This window comes from Archocentrus centrarchus, chromosome 14 (assembly GCF_007364275.1).
Source record: "Archocentrus centrarchus isolate MPI-CPG fArcCen1 chromosome 14, fArcCen1, whole genome shotgun sequence".
Classification (NCBI taxonomy): Eukaryota; Metazoa; Chordata; class Actinopteri; order Cichliformes; family Cichlidae; genus Archocentrus; species Archocentrus centrarchus.
Window position 1 is genome coordinate 17,930,474 of NC_044359.1, and position 20,194 is coordinate 17,950,667.

At 42.0% G+C, this 20,194-nt stretch overlaps 1 protein-coding gene across 1 annotated transcript in view; it reads left to right on the forward strand.

Moving 5' to 3' along the window:
- The first annotated feature begins 4,298 nt into the window (after positions 1-4,298).
- Positions 4,299-20,194, forward strand: part of jade2 (jade family PHD finger 2) — a 233,848-nt gene continuing 217,952 nt past the window's right edge. The window contains 1 exon segment of the mRNA XM_030747308.1: positions 4,299-4,960. The gene's annotated coding sequence lies outside the window, so the exon portion shown is untranslated.

Consider the following 20,194-nt stretch of genomic DNA (forward strand, 5'->3'; position numbering starts at 1 on the left):
ATGTTACCAGTACACTATCTGTTATGTTTGACTACAGCACCTCTCCCTCTCCAGGAATTGTTTAAGTAATTTGTAGTTTTAAGTGACCACAACAGATGAAGGTTTGAGGAAGTCTGCAAAAAAAAACACTCAGTGGGACTGCACTGCCAAAGCTACTGGATATTTCAGGTGTGTAGATATGGTATATATCACTTTGCAAATGTTAGAGACATTATAATGAGGATGCTTTACCCAGAATTGATCATTATTTGTCAGTAAACTTAATGAAACACTGCAAACAGAAAAAAAAAAAAGGCGTTGTATAAGCATCCTTACAGGACAAGTTTCCTCTGGTACACCCAGCAGGCAGGTTCTTTCAAAGCTTGAAGAACTTTGCACAATTGTGTGAATTTAGGCTGTCTCGATTCTTTCTTCCCCTTTTGTAATCCCAGACTGATTCCATCTCGGTCTGTGGGGGCCACACCATCTGGTGCAGCACGCCTTGTTCTTTTTGTAGCTGAAGATAGTTCTTACTGACTCTGGCTGTGTGTTTGAGGTCGTTGTTATATGCTACAGGATACATTTGAGACTGATCAGCTGCCGCCCTGATGGTGTTGCATGATGGATAAAAGTTTAAACATTAACAGTTTAAATTTTTATGTATGGAACGAAAAAGATTGTATTAAACATAAATAACAAACCAGATGATTCTTCCTGTTAGAAGAAATAAAATGTATACGTTTAGCTAATTTGATGCAATCAAAATTGTTAGCCTAATTAAGTCGTATGAGTTCCTAATGCCAACCTCCTAAAAGCTAGAACACAATACAAAAAGTGCAGCCAGCAGATTAAATTAAAAAAAAAAATGCAAGTACCATTTGACCTAGATCTGCTTCCTAAATAAACAACACGTGCATCTCATCAGCCAGGAAACTGCATTAGTGCACATTAAAGCGACCATGGAGAGGGGTCACAAGCTGTTTCCTCTGGGGACACTACCTGCCTGTATTATGTGCAGGAGAGTGAGGGAGGGGAGGAAAAAAAAAACTGTGGGATGCTGCTGTTGCATTTGAGTGTGTGCCAGAGAGATCCCTCCTCTGTGTCCTTCACTGCCTCATTTCACTTTGTGCAAAACAGCATCATACCCTCTATTCCTCTTCCCCATTCTCTCTCTCCACTGTCTGAGTGACACCTGATACAGCTGGGATGAGCACTTGTGCACCTGACATCCTTGCCTCTGTGTGTGCGTGTGTGTGTGTGTGTGTGTGTGTGTGTGTGTGTGTGTGTGTGTGTGTGTGTGTGTGTGTGTGTGTGTGCTGCAGGTCTGCATGTTTCATAAAAGTCAAATTGTCCCATTTGTTCATCTGAATGACCTTAATTTCAGCGTGCCTCCCGGCTCTGCGTCTGTGTGTATTGACCAGACATTTTAGATTGTGAGCCAAGTTACAGCAGAGGAGATGATGCACTGTCACTGCAGAGGTGCAGAGTTAAAGGCTGCACACACTGAATGAAAAGAAGACTTTTCACGGGGAAATGAAGACAGATTTGTTTGTGAGAAACTGAAATGACTCTGCAAAAGACTGTAGAAGCAGGGCATAAAAAAAAAAATCTAATCCTGCTTGATAACAGCTGAGGAGGACAGTGATTTAGAGACAGTGAATGGGAGTAGACTGCACATTGATCAAACACCCTCTTCCCCTTTAAATATAGATTTTAGAGAAAATGTGAAGGAAAGTAATTTACTTGCCAACCATTCCCTATGGATCAGTGCACACAAATCAATCACTTGTGGAGAGATATTATCACTTACAGTAAAAGAGTTTCTCGCTTTAAAGTAATACGCCAGATACCAGTTACTTTGACAGCAGTTAATGGTGATGGCAATTACCTTTAATAACATATAAAACAATTGCAGGCTAAGTTGATATAGTACTTTAGATTTTAAGATAAGAATGAGTTTACAGTAATATACCATGAATCATCCCTTATTCTTTATATTTTGCTTGGAAAATGGGAAAGAGACGCAGCAATTTATTGAAACGTGCAAATATACATTAAAATACAGTATATATAGAATTCTGACGAGCATGAAAGTCAGTTTTTGCTATGACCACCTTTATTCTTCAACACAGCCTGTACTCTCTGAGGCAGCTTTCTTGTAATTTCTTTAAGTAGTCTTCAGGAACAGTTCTCCAGGCTTCTTGAAGGACATTCAGAGCTCTTCTTTGGATGCTGACTGCCTTTTATTCTGTTCACTGCTTCGATAATGTTGAGATCTGGGCTCTGGGGAGGCCAATCCATGAATGATATCATTTCATTGTGTGTTTTTCTATCCGTGTATGCTTTTACTGCATGGCAGTATGCTGAAAAATTTGCCAACCAGATGCTTTCCAGATGGTATTGCATGGTGGATCAAAGTCTGATGGTACTTTCTGCATTAACAATTACATCAGTTTTGACAAGATGCCCAACACCACTGGCGAAAATGCAGCCCCAGACCATGACAGAGCATCCACTGTGTTTTCCAGATGGCTGTGGACACTCATTGTTGTACCACTCTCCTGTGTACATATTGACAAAGATTTGAATCAAAAATTTCAAATTTGGATTCATTACTCCATCAGACTTCAGTCCAGTTCTTGTGTAATTTGGCATACCTCAGACTTTCCCCACGTTTCCCTTCCTTAAGAATAGTTTCTTGACAGCCACCCTTCCACTGAGACCATTTCTGATGAGGGTTCATTGAACAGTAGATGGATTAACTGAAGGGCCAGATGCATCTCTCGGTTCCTGTGTCAGGTTTTTGCTGGATTTTCTTTGTTTCTTAAGGACATGACTTTCAAATATTATCCATCTGCTGTAGATAGTTTTTAGGCCTGCCATTTATTTTACTCTCTACCTGTCCAGTTTCCTCATAATTTTTAAAGACCCAGTGCACACCATGCTGATAAATAAGTTTTTGACTAATAGCTCTTTGGGAGTCACATTGTTGCTGCAAAAATATAATTTTATACCTGTCAAACTGTGTTATCTTTGGTACTTTTGCATAGATTCAAATAAAGAAATGGGAATAAATTATGTGTTTTGCAAGACTACTAGTCATAAAGTACCAAAAGATACTATTTAAAATTGTTTTTTTGTAAGGTTGTGTAGCTAAAACACTGGTTCATCCCTTGAGCTAGGTGCCTTTTTTTATGTTTTAATGATTGATGGGTCAATGTTAAGTGGCTTAACAAATGAACAAACAAACAAAAATCTACTGAAAATGGTCAGTTTTAAGGACTGGACTGAAAATGAGTGAAAAAAGCAGCAAAAGAAAAACTTTAAAGGCCTCTGGAAAGCCTGGAGATTTGTTGCTTAAGACCACTCTACAATTACAAACCTGACTCCTTGGAAGCAAAAATAAAAGGAAAGGACTGGACTCTTGCACATCTTCTAAACCCAGTTATTGCAGTCACATGTCTGTCACTGTACCTGGAGAAATCCCACACAGACCCAAGGAGAACATGCAAGCTCCACACGGAAAGATGGTCAGACGGCGTATTCAAACCCAGGACCTTCTTGCTGTGAGGCAGCAGTGCTCAGCTTATCTTTTCATATACAAAAATTGCTTTAAAGTGATTTTAGGGTGGTCACACTTTTCAGAAAAAACAAACAAACATGCAATTATACTTTAAAAAATGTATCATATGCAGATATTTGTGAAAGTTTTATTTTTGTTTGTGTGAGTGAATTGGCTCCTTTTTTAAGGGTAAAACACATTTTCAGCTACAGCTTTAAAAGCTGTACATCTCTGACCTCAAATAGCCTACCGTGCACTGCTGCCATGAGTCATCTATTAATAACAACATCTATTAATGTTTAAGAACTGTATAATTTAAAGAGATTTATGTTATGGGATTCAGATTTTTTTTTTTTGTGTGCATTACATAACTTCCACACAGTGAGCCTGTATCACTGAGACAGAACTTGCAGGTGAAGAAGGTTCAATCCCCATGCTCTCCTCTCCGAGGCGCAGTAATCTAGCGTTTGTCAGAGTCGGAAGTGCAGTTTGCGGTAACAGTGAATTGAAAGTACGCCATAAATATGGCGCCAAAAGAGTTTTCAAGCTGATGATAAGAGCTGATTTTTCTGTGTGTTGTCTTTTTTTTTTTTTTTCCTGGGGGTGGGAGGGAGAGGGTTGCAAGAGAAGACCCGCCTGTGCATTTGTGCAGAGCGGTGTGCACATATACGACACCGGGCAGAGGAGTGGAAGCGAGGCAAGGCACCGGAGCAAGTGAAGACGAGGACAGAGCGCTGTTTTATTTTTGAAGGAAGGGACGTTGCGAAACTGGCTTGCAATCTTTTCTGACTCATCGTTTGGAAATAATAATAATAAAAAAAACAACCTTTTTCTTCCTTTCTTTCTTTTAATCCTTCCTTCTCCTCCTGCTCCTCCGTCCCCTCCTCCCGTGCGGCTGGCACCGGAGAGGAAAACAGTCGGGATTTTGACACCACGTTTGGGCTGCTTTTGCAAAATGCGACATGCTTTCCTGTGAGCGGTGTGTTGTGCGCACCTCGCAGCCCGTTACGCCGTGAACAGTAGCAGGACCAGCCGTGGCACCGCTCTGTTTGTTATTGACTTGTGGAGGCTGTATCTCATCCTGGCTGCCACTTTTTTGGGGGTGGGGGGATTTTATTTCGGATTTGGACTCGGTCATCGGTCTTTGCGGAGCTGACGCGCTGTCAACACACGCGCCGTGAGGTGAGGTGAGGGGAGGGGAAGACAGGGGAAGGGACGGTCCTGTCACCCAACGTGGACCAGGAGTCAGGGCGTTTTAGCTGCAGCCTGCCAGGGCACTGAGTGGGCACAGTGAATTAGTCCTAAACCCTCCGCTGTTAAACTACATGTGCCTGGCTCCAAATGATCTCCTAATCTCTGGGAATCGCCCGCCGTCCAGCACTGAGGACGTCTCTGTACCCGAAGCAGACAGCGATCAAGGTAAAATAAGAAATGATACTGATTTAATCTAAAAATCTAAAATAAATACACCCCCCCCTCTGAAGTCCACTTTGCTGCTGCTGCTAGTGCTATATCAGAGCTAGGCTAGCAGCAGGGCAGCAGCCCTGTACGCACTTTTTTGCAGCGGGCTTGTCAGTCACAGTCAGCGGTTGTGGCGCTCTGCCTGAGCGGTGCATGCGGGTCCAGGAGAGAGAGAAGGGGGGGTGGGGGGGTTTGCGCTTTACGTGTTGCAGTGAAGAAAAGACAAACAGCCCCTTTGAAAGCAGAGCCCGTGCACGCAGGAAAATGAAATTAAGCAGGTAAACACGGGCCATGTTGTTCTGCTTGAAAAATGTAACGTGAACGAGCCCCCCCCGTGGGAATCAAAAGAGTGCGAGCTGGTAGCTGGAGAGTATCCAAAAGTGTGGTTATTATTTATTTATTTTGCAGGTAATTGCAACAAATGGGCTCCTTTTGCAGCAGTGTAGCGAGGAATGTTAGTTTTTTTTTTTTTTTTTTAACTTGCAGGGGTACGTTAGATGCAGGACAGCTGGAACACACACAGGCTTGCACACATGTAGAGACGCATGAGATGAAGTTGTGAGACGAGCAGGAGGTCTGGGTGTTGGGTTGGGGCGCGGGGGTGTTGGTGGCACCGAACATTTACAGTCCCTGGGGATTTGCTGGTTTCTTCATTGTTCAGTAAAAGGAGTTTTGTGTGTGTGTGTGTGTGGGGGGGGGGGGGGGGGGGGGGGGGGGGGGGGCGAAACCAGGGGAAGCTGTACTGCTTTTAGGAAGGCTGAGCACACAAGCATACACACATCAAGGAATTAGAGCAACTCTCTGCCTCCCCCCCCTGCTTCATGCTGTGCAGATCTAGCTGGCTTTAAAAGAGGGGGGAGTGGCTGTTGTTTACCTCCTTTAAGTCAGAGCTCTGTCTGTGTAGTGTGTGGCAGATGCATTCATACCTGGGGGAATAGAAACAACACCACCAGGACTTGACATGTGGATGCAGATGGTGATGCTGCAAGTCAGATGTCTGCAGGATTAATGGGTTATAAGTGGGGCATTTGCTTCCTGTGTGATTTTTTTTTTTCGAATCAGCACAGCTTTGTGGCCATCTTCACACTTGTCTGGAGAACCTCTGAAGAACACGAATATATCTGCCTATTAATGCTAATCATTAATGGATGGAGCAATTTATCCTTTTTTGTGTGAGTTTATACAGGCTGAAGTGGCTCTAGCCTTGAATCAATTTAGCTTGAATTGTCTGGAGACTTGTTAAATGTTCCCAGTTGTGACAGCCTTCCCTCCCACCATTCCCCTCCTCACAGACACACGCATACACACACACACACACACATCATCATCATCATCATCGCCACTTACAAGGAAGACCTGCACACTCCTACCACCAACTCTGACTCTTACTCTGACTCTTGTACAGATACACATGCCTTCATCTCAGATTGTCATTTTCGCCCAAACACAGACACACAACTCTCCTTCCCTACTGGGTATGAAACTGGAGATGAGTCATGGTGTGTGGGGGCATAACAGCTCTCTTTATCCCTCTATCCCCTTCTTGGTTTTTCATATCTTTTTCTGATGCAGTGCTATCTTGTTCTCACTCATACTCGTTCTGTTCCTCTCTCGCCACCCTCCCTCCCTTGGGTCTCTCTTCTCTCGCCTAGAGACAGTGGTTGTTTATAAAGCAAGCGAACAGGAATGAGTGCTGTTGTTATTTTGCATCCACATTTTTGATGACAGCCCTCCAGCCAGTCATCTATATTTCAATTGCTTCTTCATTTTCCATCTCATTCAACTCTCCATCTCTTTCCTTTCTTCTACTCCTTTGTGCTTTTCTCCACCAACTTTCACATCCACCCATCAGTCCACCCATCCATCCATCGTACCGACTCTTCCTGCACACTGTGCCGCGTAACTCGAACATGCAGACCTTTTAAGCCTCACATGCACCCGTACACACACGTGTGTCTAGGTGTGGGTGTAGTCTTGTGCGTGTGTGTGAGTATTAGTGTGTGCTGTGTTAAGCGCTGAGTTCTGATTGGCTCGAAAAGGGGGTAAGGACCCCCACGTGGTGTGTTGTATCGCATTAGCCAGCTACGTCGATGATGATGAGGAGGAGGAGGAGGAGGGATGTTGTTCATGAATGGACGGTTGACATCACATAAACTCTACCCTCAATCCCTCACATAAACACACACACGAATGGCTGTTTTTACGCACATTGCTGATGAAGGCTGCAGGGCCATGTTTTTTTTTTTTAGAAGAGATTGATTCTGAAATATGTCATATAGGAAGGATTGGAACCAGCTGAGCGTGTGCATGTGTGCGGCTGCCTTCAGGCGTGCTGGCTAGCTGTCATGTCCATAGAGTTCTGCTGTCATCTGCTTAGTAACCAACTAACTAACCAAGCAGCATGTGGGCTACTAGCTGAGGAGGATTTGTGTGTGTGTGTGTGTGTGTGTGTGTATGTCCTGATTCTGGACTTAGAATGCTGTAATTGTTCAGCTGAAAGTTCTTTATATAATTTAGCTGAGATTTTTCTTCCATTAATGACTGTAAAGATACTAAAATTACAAGAAATATAGCAAATGTTATGCACTCTTCCTTATTGAAAGGCATTACAGTAACCTACAGTAGGAGAATGAGATGTATAAAGACTCTTAAGGTTCTGGTATTATTATTGTTACTCTTTATTTATTAGGTACATGTACAGTGCTGTGAAAATTTTTGTCACACTTACACGTTTCAGGTTATCAAGCAAATTTTAATATAAGACAAAGATAACCTGGGTAAATAAAAAAATGCAGTTATTAAATTATGATTTCATTTATTAAGGGAAAAAGCTACCCAAACCTACCTGGCCCAGTGTGAAAAAGTAATTCCTCTCCAACTCTAATAACTGGTTGTGCCACCCTTGGCAGCAAGAACTGTAATCAAGCATTGTGATAACTGGCAATGAGTCTTTCACATCACTGTGGTGAATTTTTTTTTTTCTCTCTTTGTGGAATTGTTTTAATTCAGCCACATTGGAGGGTTTAAATTTATGAATGGCCTGTTTAAGCTCATGCCAAAGCATCCCAATTGGCCTTAAGTGTGGAATTTTACTGGGCCAGTCCAAAACTTTCATTTTGTTTTTTTGAGTCATTCAGAGGCAGACTTGCTGATGTGTTTTGGATTATTGTCCTGCTGCATAACCCAAGTGCACTTGAGCTTCAGGGCACGAACTGATGGGCGGACCTTCTCAATTACAGCAAATCATCCAGGTCCTGAAGCAGTGAAGCAGCCCCGCACCATCACACTACCACCACCATGTTTGACTATTGGTATGATGTTCTTTTTATGAAATGCTATGTTAGTTTTATGGGACTCAAACCTTCCAACAACTTCAGCTTTTGTCTCATGGGTTCACTGAATATTTTTCCCAAAAGTCTCGGGGATCATCAAGATGTTTTCTGACAAATATGAGATGTGCCTTTGTGCTCTTTTTGGTCAGCAGTGGTTTGTGCTTTGGAACTCTCCCATGGATGCCGTTTTTGCCCAGTCTCTTTCTTATTGTTGAATCATGAACTCGGACCTTAACTGAGGCAAGTGAGGCCTGCAGTTCTTTAGATGTCGTTCTGGGTTCTTGAGTGTTGAGATGAGTTGTTGATGCTCTTGGAGTAATTTTGGTCAGCTGACTGCTCCTGGGAAGGTTCATCACTGTTCCAAGTTCTCTCCATTTGTTTTTCCCTTAATAAATGAAATCATGATTTAAAAACTGCATTTTGTATTTTCTCGTGTTATCTTTGTCTAATATTAAAAGTAGTTTGATCTGAAACATGGAAGTGTGGCAAATAAAAAAAAAGGGGGGCAAATAATTTTTCACAGCTTTTTATATAATCAGAATAAATTCATATTTGGAGTTGTCATTAGTTCAGTTACAGTTTGACTTGTGTTAATTAGTTTGTCCTGCACAGGTTTTAGTTGTGTCTTAGAGGTTTTGCAACATGAAACCAACCATGTGTTGGCTTAAATGCTGCAGGCATGTTTTTATGCAATACCCTGATGTGTTTTGTCAGTGTTTGCTCGAAGCAGATGACCCCGCTGTGGCCTAGAACCTCATTAGCAGTTTCTTGTGTGTGTGTGTGTATGCATGTGTGCACATGCTAACCCGCTGTTCAGTGGGCAGGAGATGACGTCAGACTTCAAGGGGAGAGGGGCTGTTTTCATTTTTACATTTTTTTCCTTGTGTCACTGTGAGTCAGCCTTGTTATTAAGGGATAATTGCAAAGGCTGCACACCTGCACAGAACACTGGGAGGAGGAAAATGTGGAACATATTTTAAGAGAAGACTTTTGCAGGAGTAATTGGAATGTGCATCATAACTGTTTGCGCTGCAAAACCTGTCCCTTGCTGACTGAATGAGAGCAGTGATACAAATTAATGATGCATATTTTTTATTTATTTATTTTTGTTAGCATTTTTAAAGTGAGGGCTTTTGTTACTACTGTGTTTGACAGTGATTAGACTATTAGCACTAGGGCTGAGTGATATGGGCAAAAAAGTTTTAGCACGATAATTTTTTTCATCAGTTAATATTGATATATATAGCAATATAAGTCAAATCAGTATTTCTGTCCAGCTTAATGGTTCCTTTTTACTTCTAAGTAAGATGTGAAGATATAAGGTTAGTTTCATCTTAAATATTATTTATTTTCTGTGAGAAATTGAGCATGATTAATGTACTTCAGAACATTATACTGCTGTATTTTAAAGAAACATGTCATAGCATTTTTAGGTGAACGTGTAAACCACAAACTTCAGTCTGACCATCTGACCAGTCGAAAGTGTTACAGAAAAAGACAAAGCGGAAAACTAAATTCTTTGGTTAGTTTTGAAGTAAAGTAGGTATAAATACAAATTAAAATGTCAAAAAAAAAACTCTCTCTTTATCATTTCTTTTTGCTTTTCAATTCAAAGTGTTTTAAACTGTTGGGAAACAACCCCACACATGAATAGACAAAAAGCAGTCTGTATATATATATCGTCAGCACAAATTCAAGAAACTTTCACATGTAAACAAAGGAGAACATAAACAAAACATATTCACTCAATTGTGGTCCTCTTATGCGCCAAGGAGGGGAAAAAAAAGGCACAAGAAATGCAGTGCTGTCTTAGTGAAGTGGGCAGTCAGGCTCATATGTGGATCAGAAGTGTGACTTGACCACAAATCCAATGTGGTATTGAAGTATGACACGGGTAGAATGTTTATGGCCAGCAGTTTAAGCACCTTGAGGCAACGGTTTGTTGTGATTTGACACTATTTAAATAAAACAGAATTGAATTGAGTTGGTAACGTCTTGCCGTGGTATCATCTGTCTTTGTGGAAACATGCTTTTGACACAGTTTTCATGCTGCTTCCTTGTTAGTTTTTAAATAGCCAAATCTCTCCATACTAAATTCCTCTGACTCTTCTTTTCAACTATGTCCTTGTCTTTGGGCCTTGGACTGTGTCCCTTGGGGTGCCTTGTTTGGTAACGCTGCTGCTCGAGTTTCATGTTGTTATTTTATGTTGTCATTTTTATTTCTCTCACACTCCTAATGCACTGGTGTGTACAGCTGCAGTAGCCCAAACATTAGTACAGTGTTGCTGCCGGCTGTGTAAGCCTAACTTCACGTGGCTCTAACTCTATTCCAACTACATGATTGGTTTAGCAAGGTGCTGTTCTCATTGTCACTGGCCTTTCGTGTTATCTGTCAAACATGAATGGAATGACTTCTCCCAACTTTACATTGTGTTGACCATGTTTCATATTTCTACTGAGGAAAATTATTTCACTATAATTATTTTTTATTGTTTAGTCGCCCACTGCTAATTAGCACATATTGCTTTATCCTTATTTTCTGGTACAGTGGTGGATGCCCATAATAAACATGCACAAAATTTCATATACTGAGGTGTGAATATGCCAGTGTTTCCTGAAGAATCGTGGCAGTAGCAAAGCAGGGCCGTCCATATATATATATATGTGCACACAAAAGAAAGCGCATGCATGCTTTCTTAAATGAGTTACGGTAATATATATATAATATTGTTCATACTTTATGATAATAAATAGCAGAGAGAGAAAAAAATCTGCTGCAATAAATTCCTAATGCTGTGGATGGACTTCAGCGCCACCTTTTTTGACTGCAGCTGGTGGAGGTACCGTAGTCCTTATTCTATACTCTGCAGCCTCAGTGAACCTGAACCTACAGTGTAGCGGCACTAGCTGTCAGCCTGCTGCAGGTTCTGGTTAGTGACCCTCCATCTCAGAGTGGATCTCCAGAGGAGTGTATTATAGCCACCTGTGGTCCTAGAAGGTGGAATTAGAGTTTGTCTGACACCGGCACTCCAGACTTGAGAAAGCTGAATGACATCGAGGGCCACTGCTGGTTAGGAGTGTCTGAACTGTCAAAATAAGAGGAAGGCGAATGTCTTGTAAAAAGCAAACAAAAAAAAAAAACAGCGCATTTGCACAGGCGGATAAAAAAAATGAACTTAAAGATCTACTCAAGTGGTCCTAAGTTTACAGATAGCTTAAAGGGAGGATACAGGGTGCTGTACCAAGGCCTAATTTAACGAGGATTATTTTGATCTGTAAATTATGCAAAGCTACTCGAGGCAAGTCCAAGAGACCTGAAAATGGGCTTAATAGAGCCTTTTTAACCACATCAGACCTACTGTAGGATGCACATTTTATGTACATAGGTTTAGGTAATGCAGTATATCTGTAATTTATGTGGAATATTTAAGTTAGCCTTTAGATGTAAAACTTTGTCTACTTTTAGTTTCTTAAGTATGTTTATTCTTTCAAAGATGTCTTTTACTTTTTGTCTTTTAACTTGGTGGGAAAAAAGTGAGGGTACCCCCTCAATTGTAGAGTCTCAGGTGACTCATGCACAAAGTTAAAAATGCATGAAGCAGAAACATTTAAATTGTGTTATAATACATCAGACACTTTTTCCTTTTCTTCCTGGTTGCTGGGTTATTCTCTCCCACTCGCCTACTTTCTACCTCCTACTCTTATTTCCAGGGGAAAATAAATAAAAAAATAAAAGTCTGGTGGTTGTAAGCACATTGATGGACAGGCTGACAGATGCTGTCTGAGCTCCTGATGGGAAGAGTTTCAGGAGTATGCATGTGCATGTTTGTGTGGAGAGCGAGGGGGAGTAAACAACAGATAGAAACAGTATGTCAGGCCTTCCTTTGCTGTAGGAATGCCTGGTGATCCAAGAGGAAAATAAGCCTTTAATTTACTATGCCATCAGTGAATTTTTTATTTGTATTTATGTGTGTCTTGATGCTAAATGTGTATTTAGAACCACCAAAAACTTAAGATGGATACACTTGAAAAGAGTGGAAGAATGAAAGTGATGTGTTGGAGAGGAGATAGTTGAAGACACTGATCGGGGGAAGAGAATGGTAGCAATAGAGGATGAAAGATGGAATCAGAGAATGGAGGGAGTGAGACAGAGGAGAGGAGTTGTACAGATTGCAAGATGAAAGACAACATGTACGGAAAAGGATGGGAGATGCAGGTAATAGGGGTCACTGGGGTGAAGGGCAGAGCACTCATCCACCATCTCTGTCCTTGTCATCGCTTCTTCCAGAAGCTAATGAACTCCTGATGGCAGCGGTGATGGGAGCTCTGGATCAGCCTTCCATCTCTCTGTGTTTCTTCCTCCCTCCCTCCTTCCCTCCTCCCACCTGTCCTCCCCTTTTGCTCTTTCTCCTCCTGTGATTTTGGCAGAGCCCGAGCCTCCCTGGCTCAGACTCACCTCCTTCATTGTTTGTCAGCAGATTTTAGGAGATGGAGCGGGAGGCTTAGTTAGAAAATTATTTGGACCTCAGCCTTGCCCCCCCCCCCCCCCCCCTCCCATTTTAATTCTCTTTCATTCTCTCTCCTGTCTTTCTGTTTTCCGTTCACTCATCCCTGCTCGCATAATGCAGTGGCAGCAGCAGGAGCAGTGGCAGCATCGATAAATATTGTGTTAATGTTCTGGTGGCTGGAGCCAGCAAGGTGATAAAGGAAATCTATTTGATTTCTGTGGGTCTTTTGTTTGGCCCAGCGCCTCTCAGGTTGGTGTGCATATGCGTGTGTACATTTGGTGTACCAGCATTAAATGTGTGGACAGGTTTTTCCCTTTTATCTCGCTTATTTCCTATTCATAACACAAGTGCACTTCTTCTCTTCCGGTTCCATCCTCAGTATTTCCTAAATCTCTTCCAGAGTTTACTCAACACTGTTTTATTGAGGCACATTATCTTACTGTAATTCTTTATGGCTAGCGTGAGGATTGTATTGAGAGACAGCTACTGGAAATGATTTCTCACAATGTCACAGAAGAAAACTGCTTAAAGCAGTGATATGCATGAAGCAAACTGGTTTGTATGATGTGTTGTTTGACCCAGCCTGAAGATTAAAAAAAAAAAGAAGTGCATATTGCTAACAGGGACATGTGGGATCAAAGTCTCCAGGTATGGACGGTTAAGAGGGAAACTCTATCTATGAGGCACTCGTGTTTGGACAGCCTCCTTCTGTAAGGTATTCCTAGAGAGCATTTTATAACTGGCCCTTCATTGACTTACTTGGCCATGATTGTCTGTTTGTTGTAAAAGTCTAAAAATTTGTTACATTCATAAAATTTGCATGATGGTTAGATTCTGGGGTTGGGCAATATGTTAATGTGTGAAAGAGCGTGTTGCAAAAAAGAATGTGAAATAACCTGTTTGGCTGTATTTTGATTGTAAACTTTGTGCTTGGAGAGATGCTCATTTATCTCATTTTCATAACTTTTTTTTTGTAATGTTCCACTGCTGGTGCAAAAAACGTGTGTGTGTGTGTGTGTATGTGTGTGTGGGGGGGCAATGAAGACTGGAGAGAGACGTGAGCTATTTTACACAAAAAACAGACTGGACGAGTTTGTAGAACTATAGGTCGGGTCGGCAACCTGTAATGTGGAAAGAGCCATTTGAACCCGGTTTCCACGTAAAACAAAACAGTGAGAGCTGCAAATACTACCGGAAGCCGGTAGCGGCTACCGTGAGTGACACATATATTGAGAAGTGAAAATAAATAAATAGATAAATAAAATGATTTTATTTTAATATTTCAAGATCACAATAATGTTCCAATTTAAAACTACAACAAAAACCGAACTGACAATTCAATTGGATACTTACAATTTACTTCCGCGAGCCGCACAGAGCCGCAGATTAAGCCTGAATGAGCCGTTATAACTTTAGGTTTGAACTGATCAGCTGATAAATGTCCATTTATGTTAATTAATAATGGTGTGCTAAATCCTTACTTGCTGTGTGTGAACATGTCAATGCCTCTTTGTGCTGGGAGTGAAAACTTAAACTCCTTGTGTTTTATTTTCTCTCTCATTCATGCACTACTGAGTTTTTTCTGTTTGGGCCACACTTTGGGCATTATGAATGGTGGGTAGCGCTACCCTGATGGGTGCTTCTTCTGGGCCATTTTTGCTCGTTGAATTGATCACTGCACACCGACGGTGAGGTCTTCAGACAGCTGCATCCATTTATGCTTGCCATTGCAATACTTTTGTCTATTTGCAATCTTCTCCAGCACTGTTGCAGAAATCTTGTACAGCCGGACTTGTAAAGGGTGCATGGAACAAACTGTATGACAGAACGCTGTTTGAGATGAAGGGAGAGGGATTGCTTTCACTTTGCTTTCACTTTTAATTGATGTCTATTTTTGACTAGGCAAGCACTGCTTGCCTTGCCTGCCCTCACAGATGCCACTGCACTAAAGACCACTTGCTAGTCATTTAGCTGCTGTGGACTCCAGCTCTCTGGCTGATATATTGGTCAAGTCACCTAACCCTATTAGATACTGAAGATACTTATTCTTGGATAAGTGGAATAAAATGGATAGATAGATAGATAGATAGAAGCTGTCCTGTCAGTGGAGGAATAAAAAAAAAATCATCATAACAAAAAATAAAGTTACTAATAAAGCACCTAAATTAAGTACTTGTGGGTAAAAGTGAAATGGAAAAAATGTTTCTTAGAAGCCTTTACAAACTGACATTTCTAGTGTTGTTAATGTTCTTCATTTAAACCATGCTACTGCTAGCAGGGGGTCTTTATCTTTTGCTTCTCTCTTACTTTACGCTTCACTTAGGGAAGCTTTGCTCCCCTGAGAGCAATACCAGAAAACTAATTCACTTTACGGAGACAACAGTCTTCTCTATTTGACATGAGCAGCAAGTTCCCTTCCATCCACTGGATCCCCATGGAGTGTTCAGGGGGGTGGGGGCGGCCACCACAGGGGAGAGGGCTGATGGGAATGGTGATGGTGATATCAGCATCAGAGAGTGACTCATGACTGCTCTTAAGTGGCTCTGAGCCTTTTAGTCAGTTAGATGTGAAGGGGTGGGGGTGTGTATTACTGAGTGAGGTCGTAAGCACATGAAGTTTCTGGCTGAGATGTTGAGCACAGCTATGTGCTGTGGTTTGTCTTTTCACATCAGTTATTTGTGGTTTTCCACCTTTGTGACTCTCACTATATCTGTGGGCTGCAGTGTACATTAGTTTGTGTTGGAAAATCTATTCAATCACAAGCTTATTTCTGCTTTCTTTTGTGATATTGAAGACGTGTGTCTCAAATATCCTAAACCCAGAATATACTTACTTCCAGGATCTGAAAGTTGAAGACATTTTGGTAGCATTAACTAATTTGATTTATTTATCTTATCTTGCACAATATTACAGATCACAGCAGACATGCTTGGGACAAGTAAAACCCCCACCCAAAAGTCTTGCATTAAAAATGAAAGAAGTTCAGATCCCCAGACATGCAATAGATGCCATGTTTACAGAAAAACAAGATAATAGATTTACAGCATGACCAATCAATACAGTTATAGATTCTGAATTGAAACACTGGATGACTTCATGCCACTTTCAGATGTTGCCCTCACATGACCTTCCCATCACAATAAAACCCTGGAAAGAGGAGAGGCTACACAAACACAAGGGGCTCAACTCAAGCATATTAACACGTTTAAGTGAGGGGAAAAAAAAATCACACAGAGGGAGAGAGGCAAGGAAAGGAGAGACAAGAGGACTAGATCAATTTCCTAGAGGATGAAGGAGGAAAATTTAGTTCCATGTCACTGTCTCTACAGGATGCTTTTGGTCGCATTATTGAGTTTAGGTCACCAAAGCAAGTGAAGCATGAGCCTGCGCACAGCCTTTGCGGACAGCTGTATTGATTACAGCAGAAGCATACGTATCTGTTCCTCCTGACGTGTGAGATGGAGGCTGTTCTTACACACACACACACACACACACACACACACACACACACACACACACACACACACACACACACACACACACACACACACACACACACACACACACACACACACAGCTGTCCTTTAAGTTTAAAGCTCAGTATTTGTCATATAACAAAGTATTGGATGTTTTGACATGATCATGATGCTAGATGAAAAGTAAGGGAATGACCAAAGGGCTTACATGAAGATTTGTTGAAATGTGGTTGTGATACACTCACTGGCCACTTTTTTTGAGTGTACCTGTTCAGCTGCTCATTAATGCAAATATCTAATCAGCCAATCCCATGACAGCAACTCAGTGCATTTAGGCCTGCTGAAGATCAAACTGAGTATCAGAATGGGGAAGAAAGGTGATTAAATAACTTTGAATGGAGCATAGTTGTTCGTGCCAGATGGGCTGGTCTGGGTATTTCAGGAACTGCTGTTCTACTTGGATTTTTCCACACAACCATCTCTTTTTTTTTTTCTAATTCAGTTAGTTTTAGTTAGTTTTCAGTGGTTTTGCTCATTTTTATTAGTTTTTATTTTTGCTTTAATGTTTAGTTTTAGTATTAGTTTTAGTTTTCATACTTTGCCAGGTGCAAGGGTGACTATTGTGTAATAAAAACTTGATAAAAGATACTGTTTATAAAATTGTGTTCAACAACCAACTGTTCACAAGACAGCAGCATTACGTGCTAAATGTGTGTAATATTAAGGACACTCATGAACATCAACAGGGAGAAACATAAAGCAAAACATGAACTCCAAAACTCAATAAACTGCAATAAACGTCAGCATCAGTGCAGTAGATTAACAACTCCTACATGTGGTGTTTGACAAAAACAAACTGAACTCTTTGAAGGAGTCAAAACTTAAATCCAGCTGCATCCTGATGTTATCCCCCACATAAAGCTAGTTCTGTTTTGGAGCTGCTCAGAGAGCTAGCTTGGTTAGCTTGCTCGCTAATTACACTTGCAGGATCTTTGCGTCCTCTGTACACAACCTACGGAAGTGGCTGGCCTCATGTCCGTTTTATGCTTGTGTAGCTAGATTATGTGTGTTAATTACCGTGTGGTCGCGTGCTGGTATTTTATATGACTGGGACTTTTTTTGATCATATTTGTCCCTGTTTTTTTACTTTCTTCATTCCCTCGTGCCCATTCAAATAGTTTCAGCAGTCTCTCTCCAGGAATTTGCTGACATTTGTGAGTCCTTATATCGATGCTTTGATCATTACTCCTGGTTGTTATTCTCTGATTGATAAATTCAAACGATGTGGTGAAAAGTAGCCGGAAACGCACAAGGACTGAACAGGTTAATGTCAATGTTGCAGGCGGCGTGGACCCCACGAGTAGTCACATTTCTCTGGAGTTGCACTTCATGTTACGTCGTAGGTTCAGAGCGGTTTCTATAGCCGTTGTGTGCTTCTCAGGTGGACTTTGATGTAAGTGGTTTTCCGCTTGAGAAGTGCTCTGCACATTTTTTCATCATCCACAACAAGACACTTGCTTCTGTCTGTGCTGTCGTACTCAAAGAAACCCCATATGGGACTCTGCTGCTTTCTTGCCAGACCACTAGTTAGTTATCGTTTTTTTCCTTTTAATTATAGTTTTTATTTACTTCAGTTAACGAAAATGTTTTTTCAATTTCAGTTTTCGTTATTTCACTCGTTTTTGTTAACAATAATAACCCTGCTCTAGGGTTTACCTCGAAGAAGATGTACTACACACTTTAGGCCCCGTAGTATCAGCTTCGCAGCTGACCTGAGTATTGCTGCTGACCATGTCCATCCCTTTATAGCCACAGTGTACTGGTGTACATCCAGTAGGATACCGCACCATGACAAAAAGCTCAAATAATCTCAAACTGGTTTCTTGAACATGACAATTCAGACAATTCATGACAATGACAGTTCACTATATTCACATGGCCTCCACAGTAACCAGGTCTCAATCCATTAGAGCATCTTTGGCATGTGGTGGAATTGGAGATTCTCGTAGATGTGCAGCTAACAAATCTGCACGAACTGTGTAATGCTATCATGCTAATCCAATCATCCATCCATCCATTTATCCATCCATCCATCCATCCATGCTCTTCCGTTTATCCAGAGCCGGGTCGCGGGGGCAGGAGCCTAAGCAGAGAAGCCCAGGCTTCCGTCTCCCCAGCCACCTCCTCCAGCTCATCCAGAGGGACCCCAAGGTGTTCCCAGGCCAGCTGAGAGATATAATCTCTCCAGCGTGTCCTGGGTCTACCACGGGGCCTCCTTCCGGTGGGACATGCCCGGAATACCTCTCCCAAGAGGCGGCCAGGAGGCATCCTAATCAGATGCCCGAGCCACCTCAACTGGCTCCTTTCGATGTGGAGGAGCAGCGGCTCTACTCTGAGCCCCTCCCGCATGGCCGCACTCCTCACCTTATCTCTAAGGGAGAGGCCAGCCACCCTTCGAAGGAAGCTCATTTCCGCCACTTGTATTTGCGATCTTATTCTTTCGGTCACTATCCAAAGCTTGTGACCATAGGTGAGGGTAGGAACGTAGATCGACCGGTAAATCGACAGCCTCGCTTTTACACTAAGCTCCCTCTTTACCACAACAGACTGGTGCAGCATCCGCATCACTATAGAAGCAGCCCTGATCCATCTGTCGATCTCCCACTCCCTTCTCCCATCACTCGTGAACAAGACCCTGAGCAGGAACTCTTCCCTGAGCTGGAGAGGGCACTCCACCCTTTTCCAGCTATGTTGCCCAGGGGCTTGTCCTCCTGGTAGGGTCTCCCATGGCCAGCTGGTCCTGGGTGAGGGTCCAGACAAAGAGCGGTTCAGAAGACCCCTATGTTAGCAACAATGAGGGAACAGTTTACCCTGCCTGGGATAGGGTTACCGGGGGCCCACCCTGGAGCCAGGACTGGGGAGGGAGCTCGAGGGAGAGTGTCTGGTGGCCAAGCAGTACACCGTGGTGCCTGGCCAGGCGCAGCCCGAAGAGGTTACATGGGCCTGTCCTCCTGTAGGCCCACCACCCGCAGGAGGCGTCGTAGGGGTCATGTTAATATGAACCAAAATCACAGAGGACTGTTTCCAGAACATTGTTGAATCTATGCCATGAAGAATTAAAGCATTTCTGAAAGTGAAATTGGGTCCAACCTGGCACTAGTAAGGTGTAATTAACAAAGTGGCCAGTAAGTGTAACCCAAAAAGATCACCCTGCTGTTGGTGCTGGGGGACTATCAAAGCCAATAGGTGCTCCATCATTCCAGAATCACGAATGCCTATACAAAATTTAATGACAGCATAATAGTTGCAATTTAATTCTTTGCTTGGGACTTAAGTGCTAATATTCAATTGATTAAAAAAAAAATCATTTGCTATGAATTTACTTTTGTCCTGGAACAGACCTGATGCATTACACCTCCTTGATAGTCTAAACCAGAATAGCTTCCAGTTATATTTTTTCACACAAGGATGCCATGGAGTCACAGTGTTTGCCAAGATTATTAGCATCTTAATGCCAGATAAATCACAGATGGGAGTGACACGTCCAAATAAGAGAACTACACACAAAACGTGTTCCAACCCATAGTGCTTCATCTAAACGGCACACCAAAAAAACCTCAACTTCCACTTGAAATGTCAGTGTTGAAAGCTGGATCGCTGCCTAATACACTTAGCAAGAGAAATGTGAGTGTGTGTGTGTGTTTTGCTACCTTTCATGTTTCGATGTGAGTTAGTCGCCGTCTCCTTTCTTGCACACCTGTTGGCACGACCCTGATGAGGATGTTTGATGTGTGTCAAATGTGTGTTTGTTTGTTTTTTTCTTCTTCCTTTTTTTTTTTTTTTTTTTTTTAGTCAAGCACATACATCTGTGTGTGT